The sequence below is a fragment of the Erithacus rubecula genome (genome assembly GCF_903797595.1).
Source record: "Erithacus rubecula genome assembly, chromosome: 5".
Classification (NCBI taxonomy): Eukaryota; Metazoa; Chordata; class Aves; order Passeriformes; family Muscicapidae; genus Erithacus; species Erithacus rubecula.
In genome coordinates this window covers 54300231-54311179 of record NC_136687.1, presented here as the reverse complement: position 1 = coordinate 54311179, position 10949 = coordinate 54300231, and the positions used below count along the sequence as shown (strand labels likewise).

General features: G+C 48.5%; 1 protein-coding gene across 6 annotated transcripts in view; it reads left to right on the top strand.

The window, feature by feature from the left end:
• The first annotated feature begins 1944 nt into the window (after positions 1–1944).
• Positions 1945–10949, top strand: part of TMEM150C (transmembrane protein 150C) — a 24739-nt gene continuing 15734 nt past the window's right edge. For 2 of the 6 annotated variants that reach the window (XM_079306554.1, XM_079306552.1), the window contains exon 1: positions 1964–2118. The gene's annotated coding sequence lies outside the window, so the exon portion shown is untranslated. Of the gene's footprint in view, positions 2119–6481; positions 6595–10949 lie in introns of those variants that run through there. The other 4 variants (XM_079306556.1, XM_079306551.1, XM_079306553.1 and 1 more) reach the window with 4 other exon arrangements.

The window sequence follows — 10949 nt, the reverse complement described above, 5'->3', positions numbered from 1 at the left end:
TTCCAGCTATGCATTCAGTGCAGCTCAAAATACCTCCCCCCTCAGCATTTTTGAATGTCAGGGGAAGAGGAGGCTGTCAAATGGAAGGGCACCAAGGGATTTGATTACTTTGGGTTTCCTGGCCAAGTTGATAGAGGGGGGAAAAAAAACTGGAAGCTGACAGAGACCATGGCAGTCTTGCATGCAAAAATCCTGCTTTAATAGGAAAATACCAGCCCAGTGTGACTGCAGGACAATGCTTTGGCCAAAAATATTAAATAGTTTACTTAGATTTTGCTGTAAATTCTCTTTTTTTCTGCTGAGATGGGCCTGAAGACCCGGGTGTGCCTGAAGGTGTGTTTTGATGTGCATTCATCAGGAGTCAGAGCCATTTGGCAGACACAGGAATTACACACACACACACAAGCTCCCGGAGCTGGGAGGCTTCTGACCTGCTGGTTAGAAAGATAGAGCTGTTCCTTACATGGCAAAAATCATAGGGAGCCTGCCTTCAAAGTGATGTGTGTAATGGGTTTAGACTTGGGATGTGAGTGTAGGAGTGAGGCTTGGAAGATGTGCAAATGCCTGATCTCACCGGTGCTCTCGTCCTTTGTGCAATTTCCTGACCACAGAACTGCAGGGAATGCACCAAGATCCACAGCTTCCCGTTGGTCTTTATCATTTTTCTTTTGTACTGCTGTTGCTTGGACTTCCTTAGGCTCGTTCTTGTCAAGTGCCTGGTGTAAGAAGAAGTGGCCTTGCTAGGAGGCACATGCTGTTCTGAGCCACTCTGAATACCTGAAATTACAAAGTAATGTTCCCCCCACCCTCCCCCAGGGATAAGACTTCAAAAGCAGCCACAGTTCCAGGGCATTTCAGGGATTTGAAAATTGAAATTGAAGCCATTGTCAAGTTACCTGGTTTTGAACAACTGAAAATAACTAAAGAAACATTGTTCAGAATAGAAAAAGCTCCTCCATCAAATGTTTTATCTAAAAGCTTATGCTACCTGAATCCCACTTTTTGTAGATTAAATTCTCCATGTGGTAGAGTTAATAAAAAAAGTGTCAGCCTTTACAGGAAACTAGATTTTTAAAGAGGGTGCCTCAAATTTTGACAAAAAAAAAAAAAAAACTTCTGTGCATTTCTTTTTTTGATTGTTTGCATTTTTGTGTTTGTTTTGAACATTTTTTTGCTCATTTGTTTTGATTTTTTTTTACAGTTTTTTAGTGTGGCTTTCCTCGAGATGATGTAGGGTCTGTGGGAGGCAGAAGAGCCACTGCCATTTCCCAGGGTAGCTACTGGATCCATCCACTGTTGAATAAAGTGATGTGGGGAAGTTGTGCAGCATTGGTAGGGTGGGTACTAGGGCATGAGCTGTGCTTATTTCTGTGGACTTTGGCACTTGTCCTGCTGATTTGGTAGTTGAAGAGGTGGCCAGAGCTTTCTGAGCAGTGCAAGAGTGTTGAGGCACTGCTGGTGGATTGGTGGCTGGCTGTAGGTTGGACTTAACCAGTGACTGTCTGAGACCTGATGGCAGTGCCTGACCTTGTGTTGTCTCTAACTCTGTTCTTGGCACACTAACCTTCTGGAATAACACCACATAGCAGTGGGACAGGTATTGTGCTCTGCTCCATGTACTGGGTGTTTCCAGGCTCTCAGCTTTGGCACTCACCAGGCACTGGATTGGTTTTACCCTTTTTCCCAGAATTGGTGGGGCCCTTATGTGAAATGCAGTGTTGGCTCTGGAGCTGTGTGCTCCTTCCAAGTGGAGCAGGTCAGCTGCTCTCTGGCAAGGGAACGCTGGCCTGCCCTGGGATCCCTGGGATTTGGCACAATCTCTGGAGGAGGTTCTAATCTGTATTTTACAGCTGAGAGGAGGATTTACTCTCCGAGTTGGAGCACGTAATTGGTTATGCAAACACCGGTGAAACCCGCCCCTCATCAGGGCTGTACACAGACACGGCTGTCAAGGTGTGAGGTGAGGCCAAGGCTGTGGTGTCTGCTGCAGGGGAATTTCCAGGCTCCATGTGGCCCCATCCCTGCTGCAGCTGGACTGGGATAATCCCTGGAGCAGGAGCAATGAGCAAAACCTGCTGGCACTGAAGTGACGCCTTGAGAAGAGACTGCAGGGAGAGGGTGAGTGCTGGTGCTGAAGAAATGCATCAGGGTTTGCATTCTAGGGGTACAAGGGGTGGTTTTCTGCTCTGCCTGCTTTCTCCAGAGGCTCTGCTGTTCCCTGGTGAGCCTTGGGAATTGTCTGCATCCCTCTGCAGCTTGGAAGTGAAAGGCAAACTGCTGTCCCCGGCTGGCAGCCAGAACACAGCTTTCTAGAAATAAGCCCAGCAGATGGGAAATGTGGCCTGACTGCAGGTATCACATTCAGCTGCAGGGGTGGGAGGCTCCTAGGGAAAAAAAATATCTGAAAGGTCTTCTGTGGCCATGTGAGCCTGAGAATCCATGCAAGGCTGGAAGTGTGAGCTGACCTGTGGGCTCTGGTTAGATGATGTTTGAGGTATTTGCAGCTGGGAGGCATCTCAGTTTGAAGGGAGGTTGATGATGTATCAGCCCCCAGACAGTGGTCCCAAAGACATGGATTGTATTACCTCGATATTTTTGCCCCAAGGCTGTTCTACAGCTCTACCCTTTAAGTGGAAAGGGTGTTTGTGTACAGTGTGTTTCACCATGGTCTGGGTGTATATGGGAATCAAGGTGCAATTTCCCCGAAAATCTTATCTTAAAAGAGGAATGAAAAGCAAAACTGAAAGCAGAGCCCAGTAGGAACAGAGGCCATGTACTAACATGTGCCCATGTGCCCACAGTGGCTCTGGCACAGCTGTGCCTGGCTTGGGACCAGAAACCTCTGGCAAAAACCTCTACCCAGCAGCACCAGCCCCACTAAACAGGGGAAAAAAAAATTAGAACTCTTGAGGTGCCCCTGCATGAGCAAAATTGCCCAGTGAATGGTTTGGAGGCTTTTACTGGTTTTTTTTTTACTAATTGCTTTTAGTGAGTCCATCTCCTGCTGCCCCACTCCCCAAAGAGTTAAATCCTGATTTAGGCTTTTTCTGAGAAAATGAGGAAAGAATTCCCATCCTGGATTTCAAACAAGTGACTCCAGGAGCTGTGCCACTGCCTCTCCCCTTTCTGCACCAGCTGTGGCCAAGCTGGGGTTAAAGCTAAAAGGGCAAAGGTGTGGCCTCAGTGCAGGTAAAGGCCCTGTCCCACACAAGCATTTTTAAAGATAAATCTGCTCCCCAAAGAAGCTGATGAGCAACAAAGCCTGCCTGCAGAACAATTTAAAAAAAAATCCCCTCTTGCAGGGCTTGGAAAATGTTTGGAGAAAAGGCTCTACTGAGCAGCTCAGATAAGAAATGTAGGTGAAATGGTGCTTACCACATCTGCACAGCATGCCTAACCTTTGTATTCACTGTGGCTGCTAAACTTTCCTGACTGACACAACTCCCTTAGCATTTATATAATGATAATAGGAAATAATTACCTGAACTCATTGTTCTTAAAAAAAACGGTAAAAAATTCCTTTTTTTCCCCCAGGTCAGAATACACATCCCCTGGGGCCAGGGCACCCCAGTCTGCAACTCTCATCTGCATACACTGGCACTGCAAATTTCTTCCCCAGAGTTCACAAGTCCTCTTTATCCCATGTATTTGCTATCACAGCAGTAATTTTTTTTTACTTCTCTTTTTATGGAAAATAAAATATAAGTTTGTTTCCATTTCCTTTCCTAACATTCAAATGGTATCATTTTGCTGCAGTTAGATGGAATGGGTCTCTTCAATTTGCTGCTCCATTCCCTCATCTAGGTGGATTTTTCTCAGTTGGGATCATGTGGGTGAACTGGGAAGAGCTTAATCTTGTAGTTTTGGGATCTGGGGATGTTTCTTAGGATGAGAGAGTGCACCTTGCAGGTCACTGCCTCTCCAGCCACCCTGAGCACACCTTGTCACAGCCAAGCAGGGGTGGGCTTGCTTAGGTGGCATCTGTTTATCAGCAGGGCATTTGGAGATATGAAGTCTATCACAATATTTGAAAAGCTTGATAAAGGAACAGATGGCTTTGATAGGAGATGATCTGGCTAATAAAATGAGGGTTAACACTTCAACTGAGAAACAGTTTTAACAGGTTTTTAACAGTTTGAATTGTATTTAATACATGACTTGGGGTGTGGAGCAGATCCAATGGCTGCTGCTGAGTAATGCCTAGGCCCATTTTCCCCACTGCTCCTCCTTCTGGGTAAACAACCTCTCTTGCCTCACTCCACCTTTGGGGCAGAAAGGAGCAAGAGAGGAGAAAAAGGTGGCAAATACAATTTCAGAAAACATGTATCTCCCAGAAATGAATGCAACTCAAAGCAATGCCCTTTTCCATTTTCCTCATCTTTGTGCACCTTTTCCTTCCAAAAAATAAAAGCAGTCCAGGATAACCACAGCCAGTCTTCAATGGTAATTTCACCTTGGGAAGGACACCAACTGGAGGGACATGAGGTTGCTTTGCAGGATGAGGGTTGTGGGAGAGTTGCTGCTCCTCCCATGCTGTCCCATGAAGAAGTCATTGCAGAAAATATCTTTGAGGACCCACTTAACATCACCCCTTGATGGCTGATGCCTCCCTGCATCTCTCTTTCTTCCTGCACTGGGTGGGCTCCAACACATGCTTGCTGTCCTCAGGCTGTGCCCTTTTTCCAAGCTGTGATTTTTTAAATTTGTAATAGGTTTTTGGTGGGCCTGTCAGCATCATGCATTTTCCAGCACTCAGAGGGACACCATCTGCTCAAAAAGGAGCTGTGAACAAAATGTCTCAGACACTCAGAGTTTACCAAAAATGAAATTGTCTTAAAATCCCATATGGTGCATTGTTCCCGTTCCAGCATTGGCTGACAGTAGAGGTGAAGTGACTAAGGCAGTTTCTGATTAGTTGCTGCATTTTCCTTTCTGGCCAAAATCTCTGGAGCTGAGCACTGCCACTTCTCACCTGTTTGAGAGAAGGTTTTCTTCAGCCTCAGCTCCTGAAAGCCAGAGGGCACTGGGATTCAGACTTGCCCTCTATTACTTTTAAAGTGAGCTTCCTTGACTTTTGCTGTCACAAGAAGCCTTGCAGGGAGGGATATGGTTAATGCTGATACCTCAAGCATATTTTTTTCCAGGCACCCGATTTTGGGGCCCCTCTTGGTGATATGGAGGCAATAGCAGCTGAGGAAATAGCCTGAGGAAAGCCATGCCTGGAAGTCACTTGTGACTCCTAAGTGTGACAGTGCCATGGGGTAGTGCATGCAAAGGGGAAACTTGACTAAGATCTCTGGATTTTGTGGGGTTGCAAAAAAAGCAAATCCTGCAAGGAAACATTTATTACTCCAGGATAACATAAGATTTGAAATACCAAAGCAGGAAGAATGTTATTTCAGTTCTAAAATTAGCCCCCCTGGCCTTTAAAACACAGAGAAGCATACACAGTACATGCCTTTCTGGGGGAGCATCTGTCCTCTCCCTTGATGATGCAGCCACTTTGGTAAGGGCTCAGGGGACCTGCTGGTGCAGAGCTTGCTCTGAGGATCAGGGTTTTCAGTCCCTGGGGATCAGAGACACAAAATCTCTTCAGTGTTCCATGAGAGCCAAAGCTGCAGAGTGAAGGAGTGTTGCCTGCTAGAAGGGCAGCCTACAAAATACTGATAAACTGCTGATGTATAACTCAGCTCAGTTCTGGGGGCTGACATGGATTTAGGCATCTGTCTGTTTTGTGTTGGTTCATAAGTGATGGCACCAGGACAAAATTTTGATTAAGTGCCACCTAATTTGGATTTTTAGGAAAACAAACAAGACAGTCACTAAATAACATCAGTCATCCTGACACAGAGAGATGGGAGGAAAAGGAAAAAGAAGTGACACTAATGAATGAATCCCATGAAGATCAGAGAGTGAAGTGAACCCTCCATCCCAGGAAACAAGCCCAAATGGTTACCACTGAGCTGCTTTGCTGGGAATGCTTCTTCCCAAAATTTCAACCACAGGGATACTTCACAGAGATCACAAAGCCCACCATCCAGTAGGAAAGGGAAAAAGGGGAAAGAGGTTCTTCCTGGGGTCTCTTGCTACTGAGTGGCTGCTTCCTTCAGCCTTTTAAAGCATCCATCCATAGGGCAGCACTTTTTGGGAGGGCTGCAAAGATGCAGGGATTGTGCGGGGGTGCTCCGGGGGCTGTGGGCAGAAGGAGCTGCGGGATGGGGAGGTGCTCCTGGCCCTGGGAAGGGCGGGCAGGGAAGAAGGCACATCAGGGACCCTTTGGAATTGCCCTGGGCAGGCAGACAGACCCTCGGCCATGCCCGCAGCCGGCCCAGCCCCTCATGCCGCCGGGCCGCGGCCGCACACGGGCGGTGCCGCCGCCCGCGCCCCAGGCACGCCCTGGAGCTCCGTGGGGGCTGTGGCGGATCCCGGCACCCCAATCCCGGCTGGCAAAGCCCCGCTCTCCTCCCCAGCGCCCCGGGGCCGCGGCGGCTGCGGGCCCGCCCGTCCGGGGCGGGGCTCGGCGGGGCGGGGGCTCGGGCCAGCCCGGCCCATTGCCGTCCGTGCCGCCGGACCGGAGCCGCCGCAGGTGCGCAGGTAGGAGCCGCTCCGGGAGCGCCGGGCTCCCTCCCGCCCGCTGCCGCCCCGCTGTCGCGACTGGAGAGCCCCTGGGGCCGGGGGCGCGGCCTGCGCGGAGCCGGGAGCCCCGGGACGGGCTGGGGGCACGGTCGGAGCCGCCGCACCCCGGGCATGAGCGACCCGCCGAGGCGCTGCTCGCCCAGGCCGGGTTTCGGCGTCCCTCCCTCTGGGCGTCCATCCCAGCCGTGGTGGGGACAGCTCGGCAGGGTGATAGCTCTGTGAAAAGCTCACCTGGGCTGAGGTGGGACAGGCCCTGCCCTCCGCAGGTGCTGTCAGGATGTGTCCGGTTAAGTTCCCTGGAGGGCACTGAAGGTGTCAGAAAGGCCGTTCAGCTGAGCTGTGGTGCCTCCGGAGGGAAGGGCGAGATCCTCTCTCTGAGTGACGGAAAAATGCTGGGTGATGATGTCCAGGGTCGCTTGGGATCTCATCTTTTAGTCAGAGCATCATGCCTGTGCCAGACCTTTGATTCAGAGCCCTTAAGGTAGAAAGGTTGCAGAAATTAAGAGTAAGCCTTTCTGCCTTCTTTTTTCCATTTTATTTTCTTTTCAAGCAAAGCTACTTGTGAGAGCGACCCTATGAGCATTCACACAATCCTCATGCCATGGCAATGTACACATGCCTGGTTAATTAGGAATAGCAATTCAACATGGAGGAGAGCAATGTGTGAATGGTGTATCTGACACTGGCTGCCTGTTGTGTTTTCTGTGCTCACACAGATGACAGTGCCCCAAAGAAGGGGACTCGATTCTTGCCCTCTTTCTGCCTTTGGGTAATGGGGTGAAGACAGGGGATTCCTATTTGCCTGACTAATGTCTTGCTTCTGATTTCACTGCTGAACTATTAAAAGTCAGATTGTTTTGTTGTGATTATCCATGCCCATTCAGCATTTTCTGAACCTGGGTGCTGAAAGTGCAGTTGTTTAATTTCCCCTTTTAAGACTCTTTGTGCTGCAGTGTTTGGTTTTCAGATGCAGAGCAGGGATGTGTGCTTGTAAGAACACCAACGTTTTCAATTGTTTTTTTTTTTTTTTTTCCTTGGAACAATTGTCATATCCATGGCTTTGTCTCCCCCCCCCAGTCATTTCCGGGCAGCCTGAGATTGCAAGATTGTGGTTTGGCTCAACAGAGAGATTTTAATGTCCCAATCCTGCAGTCCAAGCTGAAGCAATGAGTTGTGATTGCAGCTTAAGTGGGAGCAAAGAAGCAAAGAAAGGTGAGAAAAGAGAGGCCATCCTAGGCAGTATTTTGGGAAGGCTTCACTGGGATAGGAGGTAGTAGCAGGTGAGGAGGGTGCTGCTGCAGTAGTAGAAGGCTTGGACCAGGACTCTGAGTGCACAGTCCTCTGTGTCACTGATTTCCAGTGTGACATCTCAGTGAGCAAATCACTGGCTAAAATGTCTATATTGGGAATGTCTCAAATGGGAATAATTGTGGGATTTTGATGTCTCAAGAAAACTTGCAAAAGTCTCTCCTCGCCTTATGTCCCTGCAGGTTGCAGAAGAGGTCAGCTGAGGCTCAGGGATGAGGGTAGGATGAGAGTGAAAAGGAAGGAAAACACATTGGGAGCAGGTGGAGAGAGAAGGGCAGAGTGAATGAGAGGAGAAGAAAAGACTGATGAAGCTTCAAAAACCATGAAAGGAACTTTTAAAATGGCTATAGGTTGCCTCACATGGGGATTACTGCACATTTTTAATGCTGAGGTTGCTGCTGGATGGTCCTGCCTGCTGGAGAGAGGTCTGGGCTGCCTCTCCCATGGGTAGCAAAAGGAAGGGAGCAAAAGCCTGGAGGATGTGGGCTGATCTGCTGCAATGGTGGGGAGAGTGTCCAGCATCCTCCCTGCAATTTCCTGAGCTGGGGGAGGTCCAGGTACTTAGAGAGAGAACTTCAGCTCTTGCTGTATTATTTCCTGCTTCCCATCAGGAACCACTGGTATTAATAGTGGTGACTGCCTAAACCAGAAGAGCCAGTGGCCCAGTTTTGGCACCACAGGACTGCAAGTGTGGGTTTTGGCTGGCCAAGACACTGAGGGTGGCCACAGCTTGGCAAGAGAACCTCCCCAGTGTGGTCCTGTCCCAGCTGAATGCTCTTGGAGGTGGTTTAATGTGGTCTCCTACAGGAAAGTCTGACTCTGAAGATATTTCAATAGACTTAAAAAGTAATAATCTGTCTGTATTCAATGTAGAAGCTGCTCACACAGGCTTGGCCACTATTTAATAGCTGGAAGCTGTTCCCTGCTCCCCTCTGTTGTGTTTGCTTGAAGGGGAATGCTGTATTGCACCTTTTTACTGTAGTTTACCCAAACATCCTACAAACAGCACTTTTTGGTTGTAGCAGCTTGAGACACTGGTAAACAGAGGAAATTGTTTCCTACAAATAAGGAATGCTGGCAATGAAGTGGTGAACACCACAGAAATGCTGTTTGTGATTGCTTTCCTTGTACTTTGCCTTTCAGGGCAAATTATTTGCACAGGTCTCAACAGAGTCAAAAGACAATCCTTGTGCCAGAGAGGGTCACTTTAGTGGGATGACAAAATCCAAGTCGTGGGTACTGCATATCCATTCCTTAGCTCACTCTCTGGCCCATTACCCTCTGGTTGCTGCTCCTCTGGGGCTTTGATGGTTAATAAATACATGAAGAAGAGCACCTCTATCTGTGGAGGAGGTGTCCTCAGGCTGAAGAGGTTGGTGAAGGAAAACTGGCCTGAGAAACAGTGTGCTCTGCCACAGTCCCCTAACAGCTCACAGGCCTTGGGTGTTTTCCCCATGACCAGTTGTATTTACCAAAGGAATTGCTGCTCTGGGGACAGTGTACATCCCTCCAGAAGTGTAGAGCTGCAAAGTGCAATGAAGAAAGGAGCTTATGCATCCAAAAGGTGACTAGAGGAGGGGTGAAAGGGGTAAGAAAGACAGAGTAAACAGGTGGGAGAAGCCCTGCTTATACCCCATGAGAAGTTCTGTAGCTTGAGTGTGTGTTTTCTGTTTGGTGGGGTAAAAATAATGGCAGGGTAGAAAAGGCAGGGGAACCTGGAATTTTTCTAGCCTTGCAGGGCGTGTACTCTCTCATCCATAACTACAGGAGAAGGAGACAATATGATCAGGAGTAACGTTCTGCCAAGTCTGTTCCCCTGGGCTTAGGCTGTTTTTCCTTACCTTCAAAGCTATTTGTAAGTCAACACTTGAAGTTTCACCTCCCTGTTAAGTGTTCTTTGCCACTCCCAACACTTCCATTGTTTTCCTGATAATGGGACAAACCTTTTGGGCAGACTTCCTTCCCCCCTTCCGATGTAATGTGTGTCTTGGCTTTGCTTGCTCGTGCAGGTTGGAAATGATTGAAGACATTTCCATTTGGAAATGTTCGATTTGGACATTTGTGATTTTTGAAAGTGAGGAGCAAATAAAACACCTCTATCAGTTTATTAATACCCTCTCAAGACCTCTGTACGTTCTGGGAGGAGAAACACTCAATCTGCTTGTTGCTGCTCCATTAGGTTGGGGTGGTTGAGGTGGAGGACAATCACTGGACAGTCTATTTGCACAGTGCCTCTGACTTCCTGGGCTTTACCATAACATCACCCTGCATTTCTGTATTGATGCAGAGCAAGGAGATGGTTTCAGAGCCTCTTTTCGCACAGCAAAGCTGTCTCTTTTTTTTATAAACCCTTTTTTGCCCTCCTCATTTTCCAGCAACTCTTTACTTTGGGGATTGGCTGGGTAAGTACCCTTCTTATAAGCATCCCAAACCAAAGGATTCTCAAGGGGAAGATATGCCCTTGTGGTGGTGGTGTGAGACTGTGGGTTTGGTCTGTGTTGAGACTCTGCTAGAGATTTCCCTCGTGTCTCAGAAATCTGGTGAAAGTGGTCCCAGTCCTGAGCATATCTGTGTTAAGGAAACTTTTCTGTCTGACCACCCAGAAGCCACTGTCAGTCACATTCCCACCACCCCAGGCTGTTACTGCTGGGACTGAAGCCCTTTCACCAGTGGCTGGTTCCATTAAGCTGATGTGTGCCTTGCTTGACTCCCCACACACCCCACATTTGCACAGTCAGACAGGTTTTCCTCACTGACTGGACCCCAGCATTCCCATAGCAGAGTCCCAGAAGCCTGGGCCCTTTAAGTAATTTAATCATGGTGCAGTAACAGCAGGACAGCTTGGATTGATGCCTGCAGGGGGATCCCTGCACTGAGGAATCCCTGGCCTCTTATACCCTCAGTATGTGTGCCCATTCCAGTTGTGATACTTAGTCTGGGATCTTCTCTCTGTTCATTTGGGTTCTACAGAGTCTCTGGGTGACCAGCCACCCTTGGTGGTGACC